Genomic DNA, 21,817 nt, shown 5'->3' on the forward strand with positions numbered 1-21,817 from the left:
ACAACATGGACATTGGCTAATGCTATAAATCAGATAATATTTATTTATTTACTTTAAAAAATTTTCGCTGAAGGGAGATCTGGTTGTTAAACTTTATGAGAACACTATAGGTCACGTAAATCTTCCCCCTTTTCCCACCTCCCTTTCTAATGCAGCCCAACAGTGCAGGGTGATGGCAGCATAAACCAAAAATAAAATTCTAAGCCCCCTAGCCAATTAAAAGCATCCTTCCTCTCATCCTAGAACATTCTTAAGGCCATGATAGGAAGTAGGAGTTGAACATGCCTCATTATACCATCTTCTCGTTGGAATTTAGGTACAGCTGTCCAGCATTAACATTAAAACAGAAACCTTAAGACAAGCAAAGCTTTCAAACTAATGAAGACCACTGCACATTTCCACATGTTTTGTTTTGTTTTCTTTCTTATATCATTTTTTTCTGCCCTGGTTTCTGATTGACTTGAAGATGCTGACTAGCTCCTTTCATCTCCTCTAACTAACCTTGGTGCCTGGCCCCTCCTCCTCTCCAGTGATTCTTCCTCTGATGCATACTTAGCACTCAGTATTCTCCTTTTATCTGTGTCATTCTAAAGAAGATCACTATCACTATTCTAAAATGCCTTTGTTTTTGTTCCCCATCTGCTCTTTTAAAATTTATTTTACCCTTTTATGATTTTTTAACTTTGAAACAATTCTTAAAACATTCAAATTCTTTCTATAATTATAATTACCCGTAATAAAGTATGTAAACATCACTTGCTCTCATCCCTTCTTCCTCCAAAGGACATCATCCTTTTAACTGAGAATGAGGTTACTTCAGCCAGATGCAGTATTAATTAACCACCACAGTCACTATTACCTATTTCGTTTTTTCCATTGTTATCAGTGTGGCCAAGATTTTCTCATTAATTTGATTTCTTCCCCATACGTTAAATTTCAGTTTTCTTATTGTTTAGTTACCTGGAGCCTAAAAATAATCTTCCTTGTTTCTTTAACGTTATGATAGTGGAATATCAAGGGTAGAGTAGAAGGCATGGCCTGCTCAAGTATAGGCAATAAGGATGTATATTGTCTTTAAAGGATTTAAACATAATGATCAAATCAGCTAAAGGAACTCTACAGTCTTGAGTGTTAATATTTGTCTAATGCATTTCTAAAGAGCCTGCACTAACAGATCTTTGAGATGCATGACTCATTGTCTCCTCTGAATATAATGTGCACTGTTCTGCCACAGGCATCATCAACCTGACCAACCTGTGTGGCTATCCGTGTGTCACATGGGGCCCACCCACTTCAGAGAGTCATTTCTGTACTTCCCTGAAAACGGAGAGAATGCCATTTTGATTTATTTCTCACACAGCTCCCCCGATGACCTAATCCTTATGCATTTGGTTTCAGCTCCCACTTTGGTTGCAAGGGATACTTCTTCTTCCCACCCCAGATACCCACCTTTCCCATCTTATTCTGCCTCTGCCTGTCACATCTATTATCTCTTACAGTTTTAAGTCATGGACGATCATCCCTGTCACCCCTGTGATATTTGACAGCATTCTGCACAATCTTACAGGTTAGACTGGATTTGCAGATTGAAAATCATCATACTGGTCTAACAGTAAAGAGAAGCCTGGGTTACCAACAGGGCCAGGTCTCAGGTGAAGCAAGTGAGTCACTTACCTGGGACACAAAATTTAAGGAGATGGTAAGAAACTCAGTAATTAAGGTAAATAATGTGTTAATGCAGTATTTAAGAACAATTGAAATTAATGCAAAAAAATCCATGATGAACAAAATATCAAAATTTGTAATAAAGACAGGGTCACAGTACTGATTTTCCCTTTTGGCCCAGGTTCCCATATAGTTTGACACAACACTGGTTACAACATTCAGTTGTGAAAGATACAGCAAGAAAAATGGCCAGGAATCTGCTTGAGGGTGAGTAGTTAGGAAGGGCCTATTTGAGGAAGTTCAATTTAAGCTGAGATCTAAACAGTAGAACAGAGCCTGCCAGGTGTGGTGGCTCACACCTATAATCCCAGCACTTTGGGAGGCCGATACAGGCGGATCACCTGAGGTCAGGAGTTCGAGACGAGCCTGGCCAACATCGTGAAACCGGTCTCTACCAAAAATACAAAAATTAGCCGGGTGTGGTGGCGCATGCCTGTAATTCCAGCTACTTGGCAGGCAGAGATAGGAGAATTGCTTGAACAGTGGACAAGAGAATTGCTTGAACCCAGGAGGCAGAGGTTGCAGTGAGCCAAAATCGAGCAACTGCACCCCAGCCTGGGTGACAGAGTGAGACTCTGTTTCTAAATAAAAAATAAAAGAACAGAGCCCAGAGCCAGTCGTATCAAGGAAGGGAAGAGCTAGCCAGGCACAATGAAAAGCTGTTCCAAGTTTCTGAGCTGGCAAGGCACTTGGCATGTGGAAGGAAACCAAACAGAACCCACAGGGCTGGGATATAGTTGTTGAGGGGCAGTGTGGTGGGAGAGGAGGACAGAAAGGCAAGCAAAGGTTTACTCTTGTCAAATTTGAAAATCCATATTCAAATTTTATTTTTAGAGCATGGAAAGTCACTGGAGTATTTTAAGCAGAGAAGTGATTTGCTCTGATTTTTGTTGTAAAAAATGTTTTTGGATTTATGTTCTATGGATAATGGATTTAGGCTTTTAAGAGGGGAAATAATGAGTTCCATTGTGGGTATGTATGTAGTTTGAGGGGGCTGGAAGTTGTGGGATATTTCGGTTAATAGTTTCAGTTTAGGGGGAAATGATCATCGGTGGATATGACAAAGGGCAAGACAGAAGGCATGAAACGGTTCCTTCAGAGAGTACTTAGGCAAATGTGAAATCATGACATAATGATAAATATAAATTTGTTATTTGTCCTAGGTTCCTGGCACAAAGCTCCTTGAATCCTTGTAATTCTCTGAGGGATGGGGTGATAGAAGCATCATTTGTTATAATATTTAGTCTTACTCCCTAGATTCCTGACGCAAGAGCATCTAAGACCCTTGGCATCTCTGGAGTCATGAGAGTGTCTTTTGTGTGCTAATGAGATGACTGGTAGCTGGGCCACCTAGGTAGCTTCAGGATGGGGGCTGGCTGTGAGAAAGACCTAGGCATGTTTAGAGGATTGGAACTTTCAGCACTACCCTTGACCTCCAGGAAGGGGAGAGTGACTGGAGATTGAGTACATCACCAATGGTCAGTGATTTAATGAATCATGCTTATAACATGGAGCCTTCATACAAGCCCTCAGCAATGGAGTTCAGGAACCTTCTGGGTTGGTGAAGACATCTAAGTGCTGGGAGAGGGGTTCGCCCAGAGAGGGCACGGAAGCTCCACACCCCTTCCCATATACCTTATCCTGTCATCTCACTTATTTGGCTGTTTCTGAGTTACTATACTGAGCAAACCAGTAATAGTAAATGGTTTTTCTGAGTTCTGTGAGCCATTTTAGGACATTATCAAACCTAAGAAAAAGATCTGGGAACCCTCGATTCATACCCAGTTGGTCAGAAGTACAGGAAGCCCTGGCCTTGTGATTGGAATCTGAAGCGGGAGCAGTCCTGTGGGGCTGAGCCCTTCACTTGTGGGACCTGACATTAACTCCAGATATATAGCGTCAGAATTGAATTGCAGGATGCCCAGTTGGTGTTGGAGAATTGGTTGCTATGGAAATAACAACAGTTCCTACCACATTTGGTGTCAGAAGAGTTCTGTGTCTAGAAACAGATTATAGTAGCAAATATCCTGGAAAGTATAGTTGGGTTGTAGAGAATTTTGAGTCTCCCTCTTGATATTTATAGGCTTGAATTTAAGGTGACATTAGCCAGCCTAGAGATAACAGGCACCATAGAGTTGCCAGGATACAGATGAATAGTTGGGTGAGAATATGTGGCCAGTGGCATCCAGAATCAAGTAAGCTCTTCCAAAAGTCTTCAAGCTAGCTTACTCTCCATCATTGTTTCATTGGACCAGTGACTTTGAAACATGTAACCATTAAGGAGAATATAATGATCAGTGTGATAATTAATTTTATGTTTACCATGGCTGGGCCATGGTGCCCAGACATCTGGTCAACCATTATTACAGGTGTTTCTGCAAAGGTGTTTTGGATGAGATCCACTTTACATTCAAATCTGTGGACTTGGAGTAAAGCAGATTGCCCTCTGTAATGTAGATGGGACTCGTCCGATCAGTTAAAGGTCTGACTAGAACGAAAACCTGACTTCTCCTGAGCAAGAGGGAGTTCTGCCTGCAGATGCCCTTTGGACTTCGTCTGCAACATTGGCTCTCTCCTTGGTTCTACAACAGGCTGCCTTTAGACTCAAACTGTAACTTTTTTCCCGAATACCCAGCCTACCAGCTTCCCCCATCAGATTTTGGACTCACCAAGACATACATATACATATGCATTTATATAAATGTATCTATACACATACAAATATATATACTAATATATACATTTATATATGTATAAATACATATATAATATGTGTAAATGTTAGCCAATTCTTTTGTTATTGTGATGGTTAATATTAAGTGTCAACTTGGTTGGATTGAAGGATGCAAAGTATTGTTCCTGGGTGTGTCTGTGAGGGTGTTGCCAAAGGAGATTAACACTTGAGTCAGTGAACTGGGAAAGGCACACCCACCCTCAATCTGGGTAGGCACCATCTAATCAGCTGCCAGCGCTGCTAGAATAAAGCAGGCAGGATAGAGTGGAAAGAGCAGACTTGCTGAGTCTTCTGCTCTTCATCTTTCTCTCATGCTGGATGCTTCCTGCATTTGAACATCTTCAGCTTTTGGACTCTTGGATTTACACCAAGAGTAGCTCTCAGGCTTTCAGACTAAAGGCTACACTCTCAGCTTTCCCCTACTTTTGAGGTTTTGGGACTGACTTCCTTGTTCCTCAGCTTGCAGATGGCCTATTGTGGAACTCCACCTTGTGATTGTGTGAGTCAATCCTCCTTAATAAAGTCCCTTTCATCTGTACATCTATCCTATTAGTTCTGTCCCTCTAGAGAACCTGGACAAATACAATCATCATGTGAGCCAATTCCTTAAATCTCTGTAGATAGATAGATAGATAGATAGATAGATAGATAGATATAGGTATACATACATATACACATACATGCAATCACCTATGTTAGAAAGTAAGGTGAGATGGATGCTTGCATAGATACAGAACACAGATGTAATAAATGACAATGGTCCTTTCTGAAACAATTAAATGAATTGTTGCTAATCCCACAAAATATCATAGTTTCGTATAAAGCATCATTTATTGCAGACACATCTAGACTCCTTCATCTCCCTTTTGTTTTTCATTTAATCTTTCAAGCTACCCCATGAGTGTGATAGAGAAAATTTGTTCACTTTCAAGGGAGAATAGTGAGGAACAGTGCACTGGTGTCTTTTGAAAACTGTCGTTACATTTTACTAATTTGCACTTTTTAGAAATTCAGTTTTGCTTTGGAAACTAATCCACATTGTATAGTTTGCTGGATTAGATAAAATTTGAGATTAGCTTTTAATTATTACTTTTCCTCACATATGGATAGAGGTTTTACTTAAAAGTGTGCAAATCAGTATAAAAATTGGTGGTGAGAGGTTGCTGATTCTCAGCCAAGTAGAAAGTACATCACTGACTGATGTTTTCATTTCTTATGAAATAAATATATGTGCATCCCAGTTGTAAGAGTGGGTAAGACTATACTGTAAAGTGAGGCACATTGTAGATGTTATGGAGTGACCTAGTTTTCTGAGCAGAAACCTCTAGTGTTGGATTTATGAAGACACAGCCTTCAGAACTCAAGTGATGACGAGCTATTTGCATCAGGATATAAAAACATCATTATCCCACATCCTAAGTGATATAAATGGAGACACCAAGCAAACAACTTCTTGCTTATAAACCCAAAGTATCTAAAAGCAGGAGAAAATGCCTCTTCAGCATTTGGTGCCCTATTTAACAAAAAGAAGATAAGGTGTAGGTAGAAAAGCGCCAAACTTCTTGCATGTAGGGTCAGCCAAAAAAGAGAATCAGTCAATTGTTTGGGAATGAAATGACACAAAAGAGTATGTGGCAACAGCTTTAAAGAAGAGAATAAACCAGAGGTGGTCATAAAGCGGCATGCAGGCAAGTGTCTGTCCAGGGAGGAGACATTGAAGCGGGAGCTTAGGAAAGTGAGATACTGCAGGAATAATGTTTCTCCAGGTTTGCATGCTATTTAATTCTATTCAATAATTGTATTGAATTCAGCTAAGTATATTTAATAAGACATGGTTTCAGATGTTTAGTTTTGATAGTCTTTTGACTTGTGCGTTTGAAACAAGTCTGCTTATTAATAGCAAAGTTGTCAGGTTGGATCTCACTTCCCATGCATTGCTAAATTTTCACTGGCAATTTCTCCAAAGGAAAGATTCTCAAGAGCTTTCTCTGTGACTCTATTAGCAGCTTTAGTAGGGCTGAGAACCTGAACCAAAGTTCAAGGGATTGTGGCGGCTGCGGTGTGATCACGGGAAGAGAAAAACAGGGATTTTAAAAAGAATACAAATGACAACATAAAAAATTATAGACGGAGAACAGATTAGTGGTTCCCAATAAGTGGCTGTGGTCATAGAAGGGTAGCAGGTGAGGTCTGCTGAGGGAGCTGTTTTGGTCCCTGACTGAAGTGGTGTTCACATGAACCTATACACATGCTAAAACTGCACAGAACCAAATACATATGCAGAGGAATGTATGAAAACTGGTGAAACCTGAAGAAAGTCTATGGATTGTATCAATGTCAAATTCCTGATTATGATATTGTACTATATTGTTGTTGTTGTTTTGTTTTATGGGGTTTTTTTTTCTTTTTTTTTTTTTGAGACGGAGTCTCGCTATGACACTTGTGCCGGAGTGCAATGGCGTGATCTTGGCTCACTGCAACCTCTTCCTCCTGGGTTCAAGCGATTCTCCTGCCTCAGCCTCCCGAGTAGCTGGGACTGAAGGTGCCTGCCACCATGCCCAGATAATTTTTGTATTTTAGGTAGAGACAGGGTTTCACCATATCGGCCAGGCTGGTCTTGAACTCCTGACCTCAAGTGATCCGCCCACCTTGGCCTCCCAAAGTGTTGGATACAGGCGTGAGCCACCGCACCCAGCCTGTACTATAGTTTTGCAAGATGTTACCATTGGGGAAAACTGGATGAATGGTATAGGGCAGCAGTTCCCAACCTTTTTGGCATCAGGGACCAGTTTTGTGGAAGACAATTTTTCCATGGACCAGGGGCTTGAGGGGGTGGTTTCATGATGAAACTTCTGCCTCAGATCAGGCATTAGATGATCAGAAGGATCACACAACCTAGACCCTTCACATGCAGAGTTCACAATAGGGTTTACACACCTATGAGACTCTGATGCCACCACTGATCTGACAGGAGGCGGGGTTCAGGCAGTAATGCTCACTCACCGGCCGCTCACCTCCTCCTGGGCAGCCAGGTTCCTAACAGGCTGTAGATCAGTACCAGTCCACGGCCCACGGGTTGGGAACCCCTGGTACAGGGAATTCTTTTGTTTTTTTTTCTTGTAACTGCATGTTTATTTATAATTATCTTAAAATTACAAAGTTAAAAACAAATAATACAGACCAGTTTTTCACTTTAGCCATTCTAATACATGTGTGGTGACATGTCATGTGGTTTTAATTTGTGTAACTTGCACTTATTGGTTTTCTAAATGTCTTCTTTGGTAAAGTGTCTTCAGATTTTATATCCAATTTTTAATGATCGTTTTCTTATTATTTTGAGTTTTGATAGTTAAAAAATGTATCTGTTGAAAAGATCTTATCAAATATGTGTTCTGCAAATATTAGCTCAGCCTATGGCTTTTCATTTTCTAACCAGTGTTTTTTAAAAAGAAGAAATTTTAATTTGATACAGCTCAATTTGTTGGATGACCCTTTTGGTATTATATCTAAGAACTCATTGTTTAACCCTAGTTACAGAGATTTTCTTCATACAAAGTGTTGGTAAAGATAGGAAAGAAATAAAACTGATACAATGCTGGTGGAAAGGTAAAATGTTACAACCTCAGGGAAAATATTTTTGGAGTTTATAAAAATGTTAGCATATTCCTATTATATGACTTAATCATACCACTCCTCAGTATTTACCCAAGAGAAAGAAAGCTTGCAGGCATGAAAAGACTTGCATATATGTACAGTTTGTGAGAATCAAAATCAAGCCACTAATGTCAGGAAAATCCTGACAAATAGAGCCAGCGAAGGCTATGAAGAGGGAGTTCTCATGTTTGTATGCCTGATAAAGAAAAAGATTATAAAAACCACAATCTTGTACAAAGGTCATTGCAACCTTACAAAAAGAAAAAAAAAATTGCAAAGACATTTGCCCAGCAACTGCCCGTCTAACCTGGGACTAGTGTCACCCTTCTTATTAATCCTTGTAGTTAAGGATAATTATTTCAAAAACAATTATGTAATCCTACTAGCTTTTTTCCTTTAAAAGAACTCTGTCTTTCTTTATTTCCCTGAATACACACATAATTTACTATAACATATGTATTCCCATTGCAATGCTGTAGTCACAAATAAATATTATTTACTTTTTCAAAGAGCTTCCCTCTGTTATTTAAATTGAGATGTGTATGCTCACATAAGCTTTATGTTTAATAGCCTAAAACTGGAAGCAACCCAAATTTCCACCAAGAGAAGAATGAGTGAACAAATTGTGGTATATCCATACAGTGATATACTACTAAACAATAAACATGGATGAAACATTGATGCATGCAACATGAATAAATCTCAAAATAATTACACTGAGTAAAAGAAGCCAGAAAACCTACATGTACATACATACAAGAGTAAATATTGCATGATTCCATGCATACAAAAATTCTAAAAGTACAAACTAATCTATATTGACAGATGCAGATCTTTGGTTGCATGGGAAGGGAGATAGGGAAGGGTGAGAGAAACATCACGAGGGAACATGAAGGTGGTGGATTCACTCATTATCTTGATTGTGGTGATACTTTTACAGGTGTATACATATGTCAAACATATCAAATTGTACATGTCACATATGTGAAGTTTGTTTAATAAAGCTGTTTAAAAATAAAGAGCACTCTTGCTTCTCCTTGGGCTGTCAAAAGCTGCTGCTGGGGGAAATGACAGAGCCCCTGCCTACTTCCCCAGACCCTTCTCTCTTGCCAGCAAAAGTCATGAGCCACTGCGAGAGGGACAGAAAATGCTCCCGCTTCCAAAGCCCAGAAAAAGATTCACTGCTTTGTAAGAGAGGGTAGATGACAAGGTCAACTACACATGAGGGAGACCAAGAAACCTCCTTGGACACGTTATCCATGATAGAAAGCTGAGGGAAAGCTGCACACTTTCTCCTGCCTCCAGCTTGTCCCAGAGCAAAGGCACAGTTTGGTGGGAGTGGAGAGAGGACAGAAACACCAAGAAAGTCCCACCACTTTGAGTGAGTCCCAGGCTCACAAGAGCAGCTGAAGTCTGAGGCTGGTCTAGGAACACAAAGAAATGAGATTAGTGTTGAACTTTCCTTCATGGACTTTTGCTCTCTGCATGTTCTGGATCTACATGGCATATCTTTATTGATCCATCCTGGATTGGTAAACTTTGACAAAGTTTCTACCAAAATGTCCGGATATTGTTTTCTGGAGGACAAAGAGGGAAGGCCATGTTTCCTCATAGGATAAAGACATGTCCCTACCAAGGAGTGCCCAGTCCTTCCTTAATGGAGCAACAAAGAGAGAAGTGTTGAATAGCAGAGGGATACAGTCCAGATCCTTCTACGTCTCATAGGACATGCTTCTTATGTGGAGGAAATAAGTTATAAGCTTTCATCTATTTGAAACGCTAGAGGCATTAAGCACATTATCTTTTTCCTTCAAATGGTTTTGGCAGGGGAGAAATTATTATGGTTATTTTTCCCTCTGATAATTTTTGGAACTAGTTATCAGTTGGGTAGACATTAATTTTTTTCTTTACTAAAATAAAAGACGTTTCTTCATCATGAGATATTTTGAAGAGTCAATTGCCTTGGAAAAAGATTGCTACAATGAAACATTAATAGGCTGCTTAATATAGAATTTTTAAAATAGCTATCCTCATTGTTTATTGAAAGGCATTTCTGTAGATTTTCCCGCTCCAGAAGCATTTGTAAAGCATTGCAGAATCATTGCTCAATTTAGAATGGGTTTCAACATTTCCCCTAGGATTGGAGTATAATAAACACATCGCGCTGTTTGTTTGTTTGTTTTTTGTTTTTTGTTTTTTCTCACTACATATTTCCTGGAAAGATTTTAGCCATTTTTTTTTTCCTAAGGGAACATCAAATTGAAGGACATTTTGGTTAGAAGCATTTTAATAGTACCACCTTTTTTCCTTTTCTTCTCTAAAGAAGATAGATGGCATGAGTTAAATGGTAACCACCAGCTCTTTACTGGATAAAATGCCTAACTTAGGCTACAGTAAACAAGGAAGACGAAAATAATGGTAGATATTTAAAGCTGGGCATGTAAGATTCCTGTTAATCTACAGCAACTATAGGCAATGCCTCCTCCCACATTGTAGAGTTAAGAATCTATTATCACACCAAACAGCCCTTCATGCACCTGACGCTGACTGTGTTACGAACAGACATCCACCATCATCCGAGTTTAGTTGGAAGGGAAGGGGCAGCCCCGTCTCTCCCTTCTTGTAGAGTGAGCGTAAAGAACTCAGGCATTAGAATCAGACAGAAAACAAACCAGCTCAGCGTCACTGCTTGCTACCTCAGGCAAATGAATAATAATGACAACAATGAAAATAATACCTGATGTTTATTGAACACTTGTATTTGCCAGCTTTTATAATAAACACTTTATATGCATTAATTCTTTCACTCTTCACCATGATGTTATATAATCGCTTTTTCAGGAAGGAAGGTTGGACGGACTGGGTAACTTGCCCTGCAGTACACAGCTTGTAAGTAGCAGAATGGCATAATGAGCACTTTATCTGATGACTAAGAATGTGCAATGACATCTGCGTCTCTATCAGGAAGAAGCTCTGTAACCCAGATCAGTGGATCGTCCACCATTTAAGGAATATGAAGAAATCTGGTGTCCACGGAAGTCAAAGTTGAGCCAGCCTAGCAGTGAAACAAATGTGTTCATGGTCCCCAGCGTGCCATGATCATAATATCATGAACCCGAATATCCGAGACAGGTCTCAGTTAATTTACAAAGTTTATTTTGCCAGTGTTGAGGACACGCATCTGTGACACAGCCTCAGGTGGTCCTGATGACATGTGCCCAAGGTGGTTGGGGCACAGGTGGGTTTTATACATTTTAAGGAGACATGAGACATAAATCAATATATGGAAGATGTACATTGGTTCCATCTGGAAAAGTGGGATAACTCAAGCAGGGACAGGTCACAGGTAGGTGAGAGACAAATTGTTGCGTTCTTCTGAGTTTCTGATTAACCTTTCCGAAGGAGGCAACCAGATATGCATTTATCTGTGAGCAGAAGGATGACCGAATAGAATGAGAGGCAGAATGGCCCTAAGAAGCTCCCAGTTTGACTTTTCCCTTTAGCTTCGTGATTTTGGGGCCCCAAGGTTTATTTTTCTTTCACAATATTAAGGCCAAGTTTGTCAATAGTACCCTTTGTTTCCGGCAGTATAAAGTCAGATCCCAAAGTGCAGTGACCTAAGCCTGCAGACCAGTGGAAAAGAAGTACCTGCCCTGGGAGGGAAGAGAAAGAAGAGTGCAGAAGGATTAGGACTCTCATGATACAGAAGACTAGCTTCACTGGGCCAGAAATCTTCTCTCAATATTTAAGTTTTGTTATCTATATTTGATCAACTTCCAGTATAAATCAAGTTACCTAAAACAGAAGAAAAGATTTGCTCCCTTGAAAATAACAAGCCCCTAGTAAAGAGGAACCTGATTCCCACATTATTGGTTGATTCTGCTCCCCACAGCCTGGGCTTCCAAATACAAACACCTTCAAGCTCATGATCTGATCCTTCTCATCCCATTGTTCACCAGGGCAGCATGTGTCAAAGTTTGCTCTGATATCTCACAAAATTGTTAACCAGCAAGAGTCCTAGAACTTACTCTCAAAGACTCAGATTTGATATGTTTGGGTAAAAGCTTAGAAACCTATAGCTTTAACAGCTTCACAGATTCCTTGCCTATGAGGCCAGTCCCAGAAACACCGTCCTTTGCTTTATACTGGTGAAATGTACATACAAATTCACACTTAGACACATGCTCACACTTATAGCTTAGCACCTCCTGTCTCATCATGTTGTGGGAAACCTTCCCAAGCCCCTCTTCTCTCTGGATTAAATCACCTCCACTTTTTACAGCCAATGCATTTTAATAAAGTATTCTGGATGGGGGCCACAGCTCTAGTGCCTGGCAACTACTTCTGGCACGCCAACAGGAGATTTGTTACTCTCTTGAAATAAGGCATCTAGAACTCAAAACACAAAATCTGGAAAAGTGGTTGTAATAGAGGAGGAGGAATACTTCACATTTCTTCCAAGTCCCAACAAAATAAAAGGCAGAACACACCCATGGGAAGACAGGGATTTAGCAAGGGTCACAATCGAGGTCTTTGGGGAATGCACAGCTGTCCACGGGGCACCTATGTGTCTGACACTGGACGTGATTTGTGTCGGTCCCACTGATGGAGATCTTACTACTAACATGGTGGGGACTTCCAGGGACATCAACAAAAAATTGCCCTTTATATTCCAAATCTGTTAATGCTGCCTTATGTGACAAAATATGTATCATTTTTTAAAGTGGTGAAGACAGGTAGCAGGAAAATTTTTAAGACCGTATTGATAGATTGATTGATTGACGAGTACCTCAAGCAACAGAAATGTATTCTCTCGCAGTTCTGGAGGCTGGAAGTCCAGGATGAAAGTGTTGGCTGTTTGGTTTCTCCTGAGGCCTTGCTTCTTTGCGCTCAGGTCACCACCTTCTCACATGTTCTCATGTGGTGTCACTTCTGTGCACATGTGCCGGGTCTCCTTCTGACCATCTTAATCTCCTCTCCTCCCCTCTTTCTTCTCCTTCTCCTTCTTTATTATGCTAAGAACACTTCACACGAGGCTTACCTTCTTAATAAAACTTTATACACTTAAACATCCTATTGAATTACCGACCGTAGTGGGCTGAATTGTAACCCCCTAGAAAGATATGTCTATGCTCTAATCTATGAAACCTGGGAATGCTTCCTTACGTGACAAATTATATGATACATTATGAATTTTGAGGCTAAGCATAGTGGCTCAGGCCTGTCATTCCAGCAGTTTGGGAGGCCGAGGCCAGCACATGGCTTGAGCCCAGGAGTTTGGGACCAGCCTGGGCAACATGGTGAAACCCCATCTCTACAAAAAATAGGCATGGTGGCACGTGCCTGTGGTCCCAGATACTCAGGAGGCTGAGGGCACGGGGGGATTACTTGAGCCTGGGAGGTGGAGGCTGCAGTGAGCTGTGATCATGCCACTGTCCTCCAGCCTTGGCAACAAAGTGGGATGGGAAGAGTCTATCCTAGATTACCCAGAAGGGCCTTAAATCCAATGACAGATGTTTTTATAAAAGTGAGGCAGAGGGGCCAGACGCAGTGGCTCACACCTGTAATCCCAGCACTTTGGGAGGCTGACGTGGGTGGATCTTGAGGTCAGGAGCTCAAGACCAGCCTGGCCAACATGGTGAAACCCTGTCTCTACAAAAAAAATAATAATAATTAGCTGGGCATGGTGGCATGCACCTGTAATTCAAGCTACTCAGGAGGCTCAGGCAGGAGAACTGCTTGAACCAGGACCTGGGAGAAGGAGATTACAGTGAGCCAAGATCACGCCACTGCATTACAGCCTGGGCTACAGAGCGAAACTCCATCTCGGAAAAAAAAAAAAAAAAAAAAAAAAAGAGTGTGGCAGAGGCAGACTTGATAGATATATAGAGCAGAAGGGCATATGGAGAAGGTGGCAGATTGGAGTGAAATAGCTGAAAGCTCAGATATGCCAGCAACCCCCAGAGGCTGGAAAAATGCCAGGTACGGACTCTTCCCTAAGCCATCCAGAGGGAGCACAGCCCTGTTGACATCATGATTTTAATAGAATGAAACACATTTTAGACTTCTGACCTCCGGAACTGTGAGATAATAAATGTGTGTTAGGCCAACTGGAAACAAATACACCAACTAACAGGTATTAAGAATTTGCAGGTTTGGAAAAATAGATGCATCAGGCTTCAAGTCCAAACTCAGCTGCAAACTAACTGCTGGACAGTTCTCAGTTTCCTCAGCTGTAGAAAGAGGATATAACAGTTACGTCCTAGGGTTGCCGTAAAGATCACATGGAAAATCTGGCAAGTGTCAAATAGTAGACACAATAAATCATAGCTAGCCATGAGTCTACCTACCACAGTTTGACAGATAGACATTCTCTACATTCTCATATGTTTCCTATACTTGAAAGGTATGTTTTAAGTCAAAGAAAGCTTGCAAGAAGCAGAGATGTAAAAAGACTCTGTTGCCATATCTGTGCTGATCGGATCTTATGGACAACAGAGTGGCAAAATATTTATGGTATTTCGATTTGCCTGCATTGGAGGCCCTCTGTTGCTTAAAGAGCAAAAGGGCAAAACTGGCCCAGGACAGGCAGAAAACTCAGATTCCTATTGTAAATGAATAGTGGGAAAAGCAGAAATAAGCAGTGCAAGATGGAGGCAAATAGCAATATTAAAAACTTTAGGATGAAAAAAGTCATCATACCTTTCTGTGTGACTTGCTTTCCTGATGTTATTGACAATTAATATTTGGAGCTGGAGCCGAAGGAGGATGTGTTATCTGAAGTCTGCTGAAGAAAAAATACATGTATTGTTGTCTTTAAAATATTATTTCTTCATTTGTTTTGGTTGCTCTCTTATTATCAAAAAAATTACTTTTTGATTGTTTTAAATGAGTCATTGTTCGGTGAGTTCCTCATCAATTTTAAATACTGAACATTTGTAGGGCTGTGCAAATATGAAGAAAGCATTTCCACAAAAAGACAAGTGATAAAAGCTGTGAGGGTATGGAGATAAGTGAAGAATCCTTGCACACTGTTGGTGGGAATGTACACTGAGACAGCTGTATTGGAAAACAGTATAGAGAGTCCTCAGAAGATTAAAACAGAACTAACATATGATCCAGCAATCCCACTTCTAAGTATATATACAAAGGAATGAAATCAGAACCTTGAAGAGATATCTGCATTCCCATGTTTACGGCAGCATTATGCACAATAACAAAAATATGGAAAAAAACTAAGTGTCAATGGATAAACAGATAAAGAAAATGTGGCAGTGCACACACACACACACATGCACACACATGGTATACTATTCATCCTTAAAAAGAGAAGAAAATGCTGGCATTTGGGACAACATGGATGAACCTGGAAGACATTATGATACGTGAAATGAGCCACACGCAGAAAGAGAAATTCTATGTAATCTCATTTATATGTGGAATCTAAAATGTCAAACTCATAGAAGCAGAGAATAGAATGATTGTTACTAGGGGCTAGGGGTTCTGGGAAACAGGAAGATGCTGGTCATAAGACATACACTTTCAGTTATTAGATTAATAAGTCCTGGCCGGGCGCGGTGGCTCAAGCCTGTAATCCCAGCACTTTGGGAGGCCGAGACGGGCGGATCACGAGGTCAGGAGATCGAGACCATCCTGGCTAACATGGTGAAACCCCGTCTCTACTAAAAACTACAAAAAACTAGCCGGGCGTGGTAACGGGCGCCTGTAGTCCCAGCTACTCGGGAGGCTGAGGCAGGAGAATGGCATGAACCCGGGAGGTGGAGCTTGCAGTGAGCCGAGATTGCGCCACTGCACTCCAGCCTGGGCGACAGAGCAAGACTCCGTCTCAAAAAAAAAAAAAAAAAAAAAAAAAAGTCCTGAGGCTCTAATGTACAGCATGGTTCTTGTAATTAATAATACCATATTATTCACTTGAAATATAATAAAAGAGCATATTTTAAGTTTCCTCACTACACATACACTAAATGGCAATGATGAAAGATGATGGTAGTATTAATTAATTGGACTGTGGTAATCAGTGCATAATGTACACGTATGTCAAATCATCACATTTTACACAATGAATAAATACCATTTTTATTAATCTTTTAAATATTTTTAAATTTTAAAAAGAATTTAATTTTTTTGGGAAAGACAGAAAGCATCTTCAAACTTCTGAAACAGGTTCCTAGATTCCAGGCATTGGGAAGCCAAGAGACAAGACTAGTCAATGCCCCACGTTGACTCACTATCTCCCTTCTTCTGCATTGCTTCATCCTAGAACCTGGGGACACTGAACTTCCAAACTCAGCAGCGGCCTACTCCAGACACGGCCACAGCCCTGACCTCAGGAATGATGTCACAGGCATTCCTAGGACAAGTTCTCCTCACTAGCTTTGTGTTCACTTTGTTACCTGTCCAACTCTGTTTTTGTTTTTGATTTGTTTTGTTGGCAGCTCAACTGTCTAGACTCTTGCTTTGTTTTTAAGGATTGCATTCCAGTTGGAATTCTAACTCTAGTGGCTGAGTTCTGCGTTTTTTTTCTTGGCTCAGTTCTATGCTCAGTGATCTGGCTTCTCGGGGACCCATCCCCAGATCTCTGTTCCCTAGAGCAAAGTTCTAGCAACTTCCTGCCAGTTTCTTTGATGCAGACTGTCCACTTATTTGGTATTGGTCCCTAACTATCCCCCAGTTATCTTCTCTATCCTGGCGAGTTGACAGGTTTTCTATCCCCATTTTGTTGTAGACTGAACCACCACTAGATAGCATGCTGAAATGCAAACTATTGGAATTGTATTAGGGTGAGAGGAAGCATCATTTTCAGGTGCTAGAAACCCTTAAAAGATTAAGAGAGAGAAAAATAGACAGTTGATAGAGATACTTATCAGCTGTATAAGGTGCATAATTTTGCTTCTAATTCATAGTTTATTTAATCAGTTAAATTAGAATAATAGGAATTTGAACATGAGATGCTTTGGGATGAAGAGAAGTGTCCAGCAAGTTCTGTCTGTGTTTGTGTGATATCTTGTCACATAGAGATAAAATTAAACAATAAAAAATAAAAACCAGAAAGTTGGCTGCGGATGCCACACTGCTCTGTGTGTGTGTGTGTGTGTGTGTGTGTGTGTGTGTGTGTGTGTGTGTAGGGGTAGGGATTTGAACAGCAAGTGTACAGATCTGAGAAGTTAAAATAGGAAAAGGGTGGCAGGGAGGAGTTCAGGTAATACAGAGTTAGGAAGGTTGACAAAAATGAAAACTTACTGCTTATCTATATGTTTAAGTTTGTCTTTCTCACTGCTCACTTTCTTAAGAGACCAGATCACATTTGCTAACCTTTTTATTAGAAAATCAGGAAGGTCTGTAAGAGAAACTCCCTGGCAACATTCTCACAGAAAAGCAGAGTTGAATGAGACCTCATGGGCAGGATGCCCATTCATCCGCAGTTGTCCAAGACAGTCTCATTTACAATTGTTGACCCAGTGTCATCATTAATATTGCCCCCAAGACTTTCTAAAGCAGCTCTGTTTGATTAATGATAAACCAAGCTAACAGCACATTGTACACTTAAAACTTTTTCACACCATCAGAAATGCTTGTAGGTGAACTCACAATTAATCCACTACCAAGAAAGTTCCTTCCATTATTATACCAATCTACCATTAATGTAGATTGAAACATTCAACCTTCCACTGATGAGACAAAATCAACTTCACATTGGCTCTGCTTCCTCCTTTTGGGACCATTTGAACAAGTCTGATCCTTTCATCACATATTTAAGAACAAAGCTATGTTCCTCCAAAATCTTTTATCTCTAAGCTAAGTCTTCCCACTTCCACCATCAATTGTCATTTGGCATTTTCCTCTCCATCTCCACATGGACAGCTCGAAACCACATAAATTCCAGTTTGTCAATATTTTATTCTAATCTTTATGCTAAAAATCAATGCATATTCTTCACTCATGGCTTGATCAGCTTTAAGTTAGTTATCTCTTTTTTTGCTGCAGATAATACGGCTGCATTTACGGGACCCATGGCCAATTTCTTTCTCTCACATTACCCCATCTCAGGTAAATATATTATACCTTCCTAATCAGGTGAGAGACAGGTAAACCTTCAAGTAACGCTTGATTATTTTTAATTCTAAAATTATGAAATTAATTTTATTTTGAATGTGAATGAGGAATTTTTCAGTTATTATTATTCAACTCAATTGTGTTAGAGTCAGTGTGTTATTTGTCTGCCAATATTCCTTGGGATCCCTGTCTTGAAATCCTGCAGGTTCATGACCTTTGAGAGTTCTGTGGTGTGCAAATTGGAAAAGTATGTCTTTCATATTCTCATATTGTTCTGCCTAGAAAAATGTGGGATGTCGAAACAAAATGACTGGCAGGAAGACAATAAACACAAAATTCTACAGCTTGAGAACATGCTATTGCTTCTTGGAGCTGGCTTGATATTTTCATGAAAGAATAAGGAGTTTTTCTCCAATTTTTTTTGCAAGCTGCTGGACCATGTTGAAATAACTCCCTTTTCATTGTTGTTGATTCTGCAATCTCTTCAGCAATCTGGCTTTATGGTAAGTACTACAAGAACCCCAGAGAAGTATGTAGGTATTGTAGCTCAAAGACAACCAGGTATGTGCTTAGCTTTTGAGGAAAGATTTGACAGAAAGGATATTTAGAGACATGCACAATATGGATTTCAGAAACTCTTTTCACTCTCTACTGAGCCCAGGAGATCAAACTGTTAAGCAGTTATGGTTGTTAAGATCACAATCAAGGTTTCCACTTCACTTTGCTTAGGAAGACAGAGAGATGGCATAACATGGCAGAAGAAAGACTGGTAATGTTCCATTTTTTTTTTTTTTTTTTTTTTTTTGAGACTGAGTCTGGCTCTGTCGCCCAGGCTGGAGTGCAGTGGCCGGATCTCAGCTCACTGCAAGCTCTGCCTCCCGGGTTTACGCCATTCTCCTGCCTCAGCCTCCCGAGTAGCTGGGACCACAGGCGCCCGCCACTTCGCCCGGCTAGTTTTTTGTATTTTTTAGTAGAGATGGGGTTTCACCGTGTTAGCCAGGATGGTCTCGATCTCCTGACCTTGTGATCCGCCCGTCTTGGCCTCCCAAAGTGCTGGGATTACAGGCTTGAGCCACCGCGCCCGGCCATGTTCCATGTTTTAATTGCATCATTTGCTCATGTGTTTCTCCATGAAATAAACTTCCTTGCTGGAGGGATTAAGGAAACCATACCTTTTGCAACATCAATATTGATGAAGACATGATCCTTAATTTGAAGGGCTCATTTTCTGGCAATGAAGACAAGTGTTTAAGCAATCTATAGTATAATAATAGAGACCAATTTCAACTTCTAATAGGAATTATACCTTAAAGCAAATTACTATTTTTTTTTTATTATTTCAGAGACTCAAAAGTGGCTAGTCTGGGAGTTATAGAAAACATGTCAAAAATATATCTCCCTTCTCCATTACCATTAAATTCAATGACACAATCTCTCCCTTGAAAACTAAATCTAGTAGTTAATATCTATCAATTTCCTGAAATGTACTGTTATATTAAAAGTCATGCTCTCATACTGGAGTTCATCTGGGTTTTCCTGACACCAAAGTAATGACATGGAAAATATCATCATTTGACTGTTTGGCTTTCAGATGTTAATAGTTATATTTTAAAGCATTTCTACTATATTTTAAGCTTCAGTTCAGTGATTGTAATTGCAAACAAAACTAAGCCTTTTGTTCAGAGTAGAGGTAAACATCTGTGAGATAGAAAAATGTGATTTGCCATTTAGGATGGAATCCAGTCTCACACCCTGTTTCTGACAATAGAATTAAGAATTATCTTTCATGAGATAATCATTGTCCTGCTGGACCTAGCAAAATAGCACAGCCACTGTGCTTTCAAATAATTGAAAATCAATATTTGGATATCAGAGAAGCTCATTTTTCATAAATTACCAAAGTCGCCTCATTTAAAAAGTTATAAGTAAGGTACGTTAGTCCTTTTCACACTGTTGATAAAGACATACCGAGACTGTGCAATTTACAAAAGAAAGAGGTTTAACTGGACTCACAGTTCCATGTGGCTTTGGAGGCCTCATAATCATGGAGGAAGGCAAACGGGACAAAGTCACATCTTACGTGGATGGCGGCAGGCAAAGAGAGAGAGCTTGTGCAGAGAAACTCCAGTTTGTAAAACAATCAGATCTCATGTGACCCATTCACTATCATGAGAACAGCACGGAAAGACCCACCCCCGTGATTCCATAATCTCCCACTGGGTCCCTCTCACAATACATGGGAATTATGTGAGCTACAAGATGAGATTTCTGTGGGGACACAGCCAAATCATATCATTCTGCCCCTGGCTCCTCCCAAATCTCATATCTTTACATTTCAAAACCAATTATTCATTCCCAACAGTCCCCCAAAGTCTCAACTCATTTCAGCATTAACTCAAAAGTCCACAGTCCAAAGTCTTATCCAAGACAAGGCAAGTCCCTTCTTCCTATGAGCCTGTAAAATCAAAAGCAAGTTAGTTACTCCCTAGATACAATGAAGGGTCAGGCATTGGGTTGAATACAGCCATTCCAAATGGGAGAAACTGGTCAATACAAATTGGCTACAGGCCCCAAGCAAGTCCAAAATCTGGAGGGACAGTCAAATCTTAAAACTCCAAATGATCTCCTTTGACTCCATGTCTCACATCCAGTGCACACTGATGCAAAAGGTGGGCTCCCATGGTCTTGGGCAGCTTTGCCACTGTTTCTTTGCAGGGTACAGCCTCTCTCCTAGCTGCCTTCATGGGCTGGTGTTGAGTGTCTGCAGCTTTTGCAAGTGCATGGTGCAAGCTGTCAGTGGATCTACCATTCTGGGGTCTGGAGGATGGAGGCCCTCTTCTCACAGTTCCACTAGGTGGTGCCCCAGTAGGGACTCTGTGTGGGGGCTCCCACTCCACATTTCCTTTCTGCACTGACCTAGCAGAGGTTCTCCATGAAGACCCCATCCCTACAGCAAACTTCTGCCTTTGCATCCAGGCATTTCCATACATCTTCTGAAATCTAGGCGAAGGTTCCCAAATCTCAGTTGTTGACTTCTGTGCACTTGCAGGCTCTATACCACATGGAAGCTGCCAAGGCTTGGGGCTTACACCTTCTGAAACCATGGCTCAAGCTCTATGTTGGCCCTTGCAGCCATGGCTGGGGAAGCTGGGATGGAGGGCACCAAGTTCCTAGGCTGCCCACAGCACAGGGACCCTGGGCCTGGCCCATGAAACCACTTTTTCCTCCTAAAACGTCAGGCCTGTGATGGGAGGGTCTACCGCAAAGGTCTCTGACATGCCCTGGAGACATTTTCCCCATTGTCTTGGTGATTAACATTCACCTCCTCGTTACTTATGCAAATTTCCACAGCTGGCTTGAATTTCCCCTCAGCAAATTGAATTTTCTGTTCTATCACATTATCAGGCTGCAAATTTTCCAAACTTTTATGCTCTGTTTCCTTTTTAAAACTGAATGCCTTTAACAGCACCCAAGTCACCTTTGAATGCTTTGCTCCTTAGAAGTTTCTTCTGCTAGTTACTCTAAATCATCTCTGTCAAGTTCAAAGTTTCACAGATCTCTAGGGCAGGGGCAAAATAACACCAGTCTCTTTGCTAAAACATAGTAAGAGTCACCTTTGTTCTGGTTCCC

General features: G+C 40.6%; 1 long non-coding RNA gene across 2 annotated transcripts in view; it reads left to right on the forward strand.

The window, feature by feature from the left end:
• The window catches only part of LOC139357017 (uncharacterized), an 89,289-nt gene extending 70,491 nt beyond the window's left edge, over window positions 1-18,798 (forward strand). The window contains exons 1-3 of one of the 2 annotated variants that reach the window (XR_011609621.1): window positions 10,975-11,002; window positions 18,119-18,181; window positions 18,470-18,798. This is a non-coding gene — a long non-coding RNA (uncharacterized lncRNA). Of the gene's footprint in view, window positions 1-10,974; window positions 11,003-18,118; window positions 18,182-18,469 lie in introns of those variants that run through there. The other variant, XR_011609620.1, reaches the window with a different exon arrangement.
• Window positions 18,799-21,817: the final 3,019 nt, after the last annotated feature.

This window comes from Macaca nemestrina, chromosome 11 (assembly GCF_043159975.1).
Source record: "Macaca nemestrina isolate mMacNem1 chromosome 11, mMacNem.hap1, whole genome shotgun sequence".
Taxonomy (NCBI): Eukaryota; Metazoa; Chordata; class Mammalia; order Primates; family Cercopithecidae; genus Macaca; species Macaca nemestrina.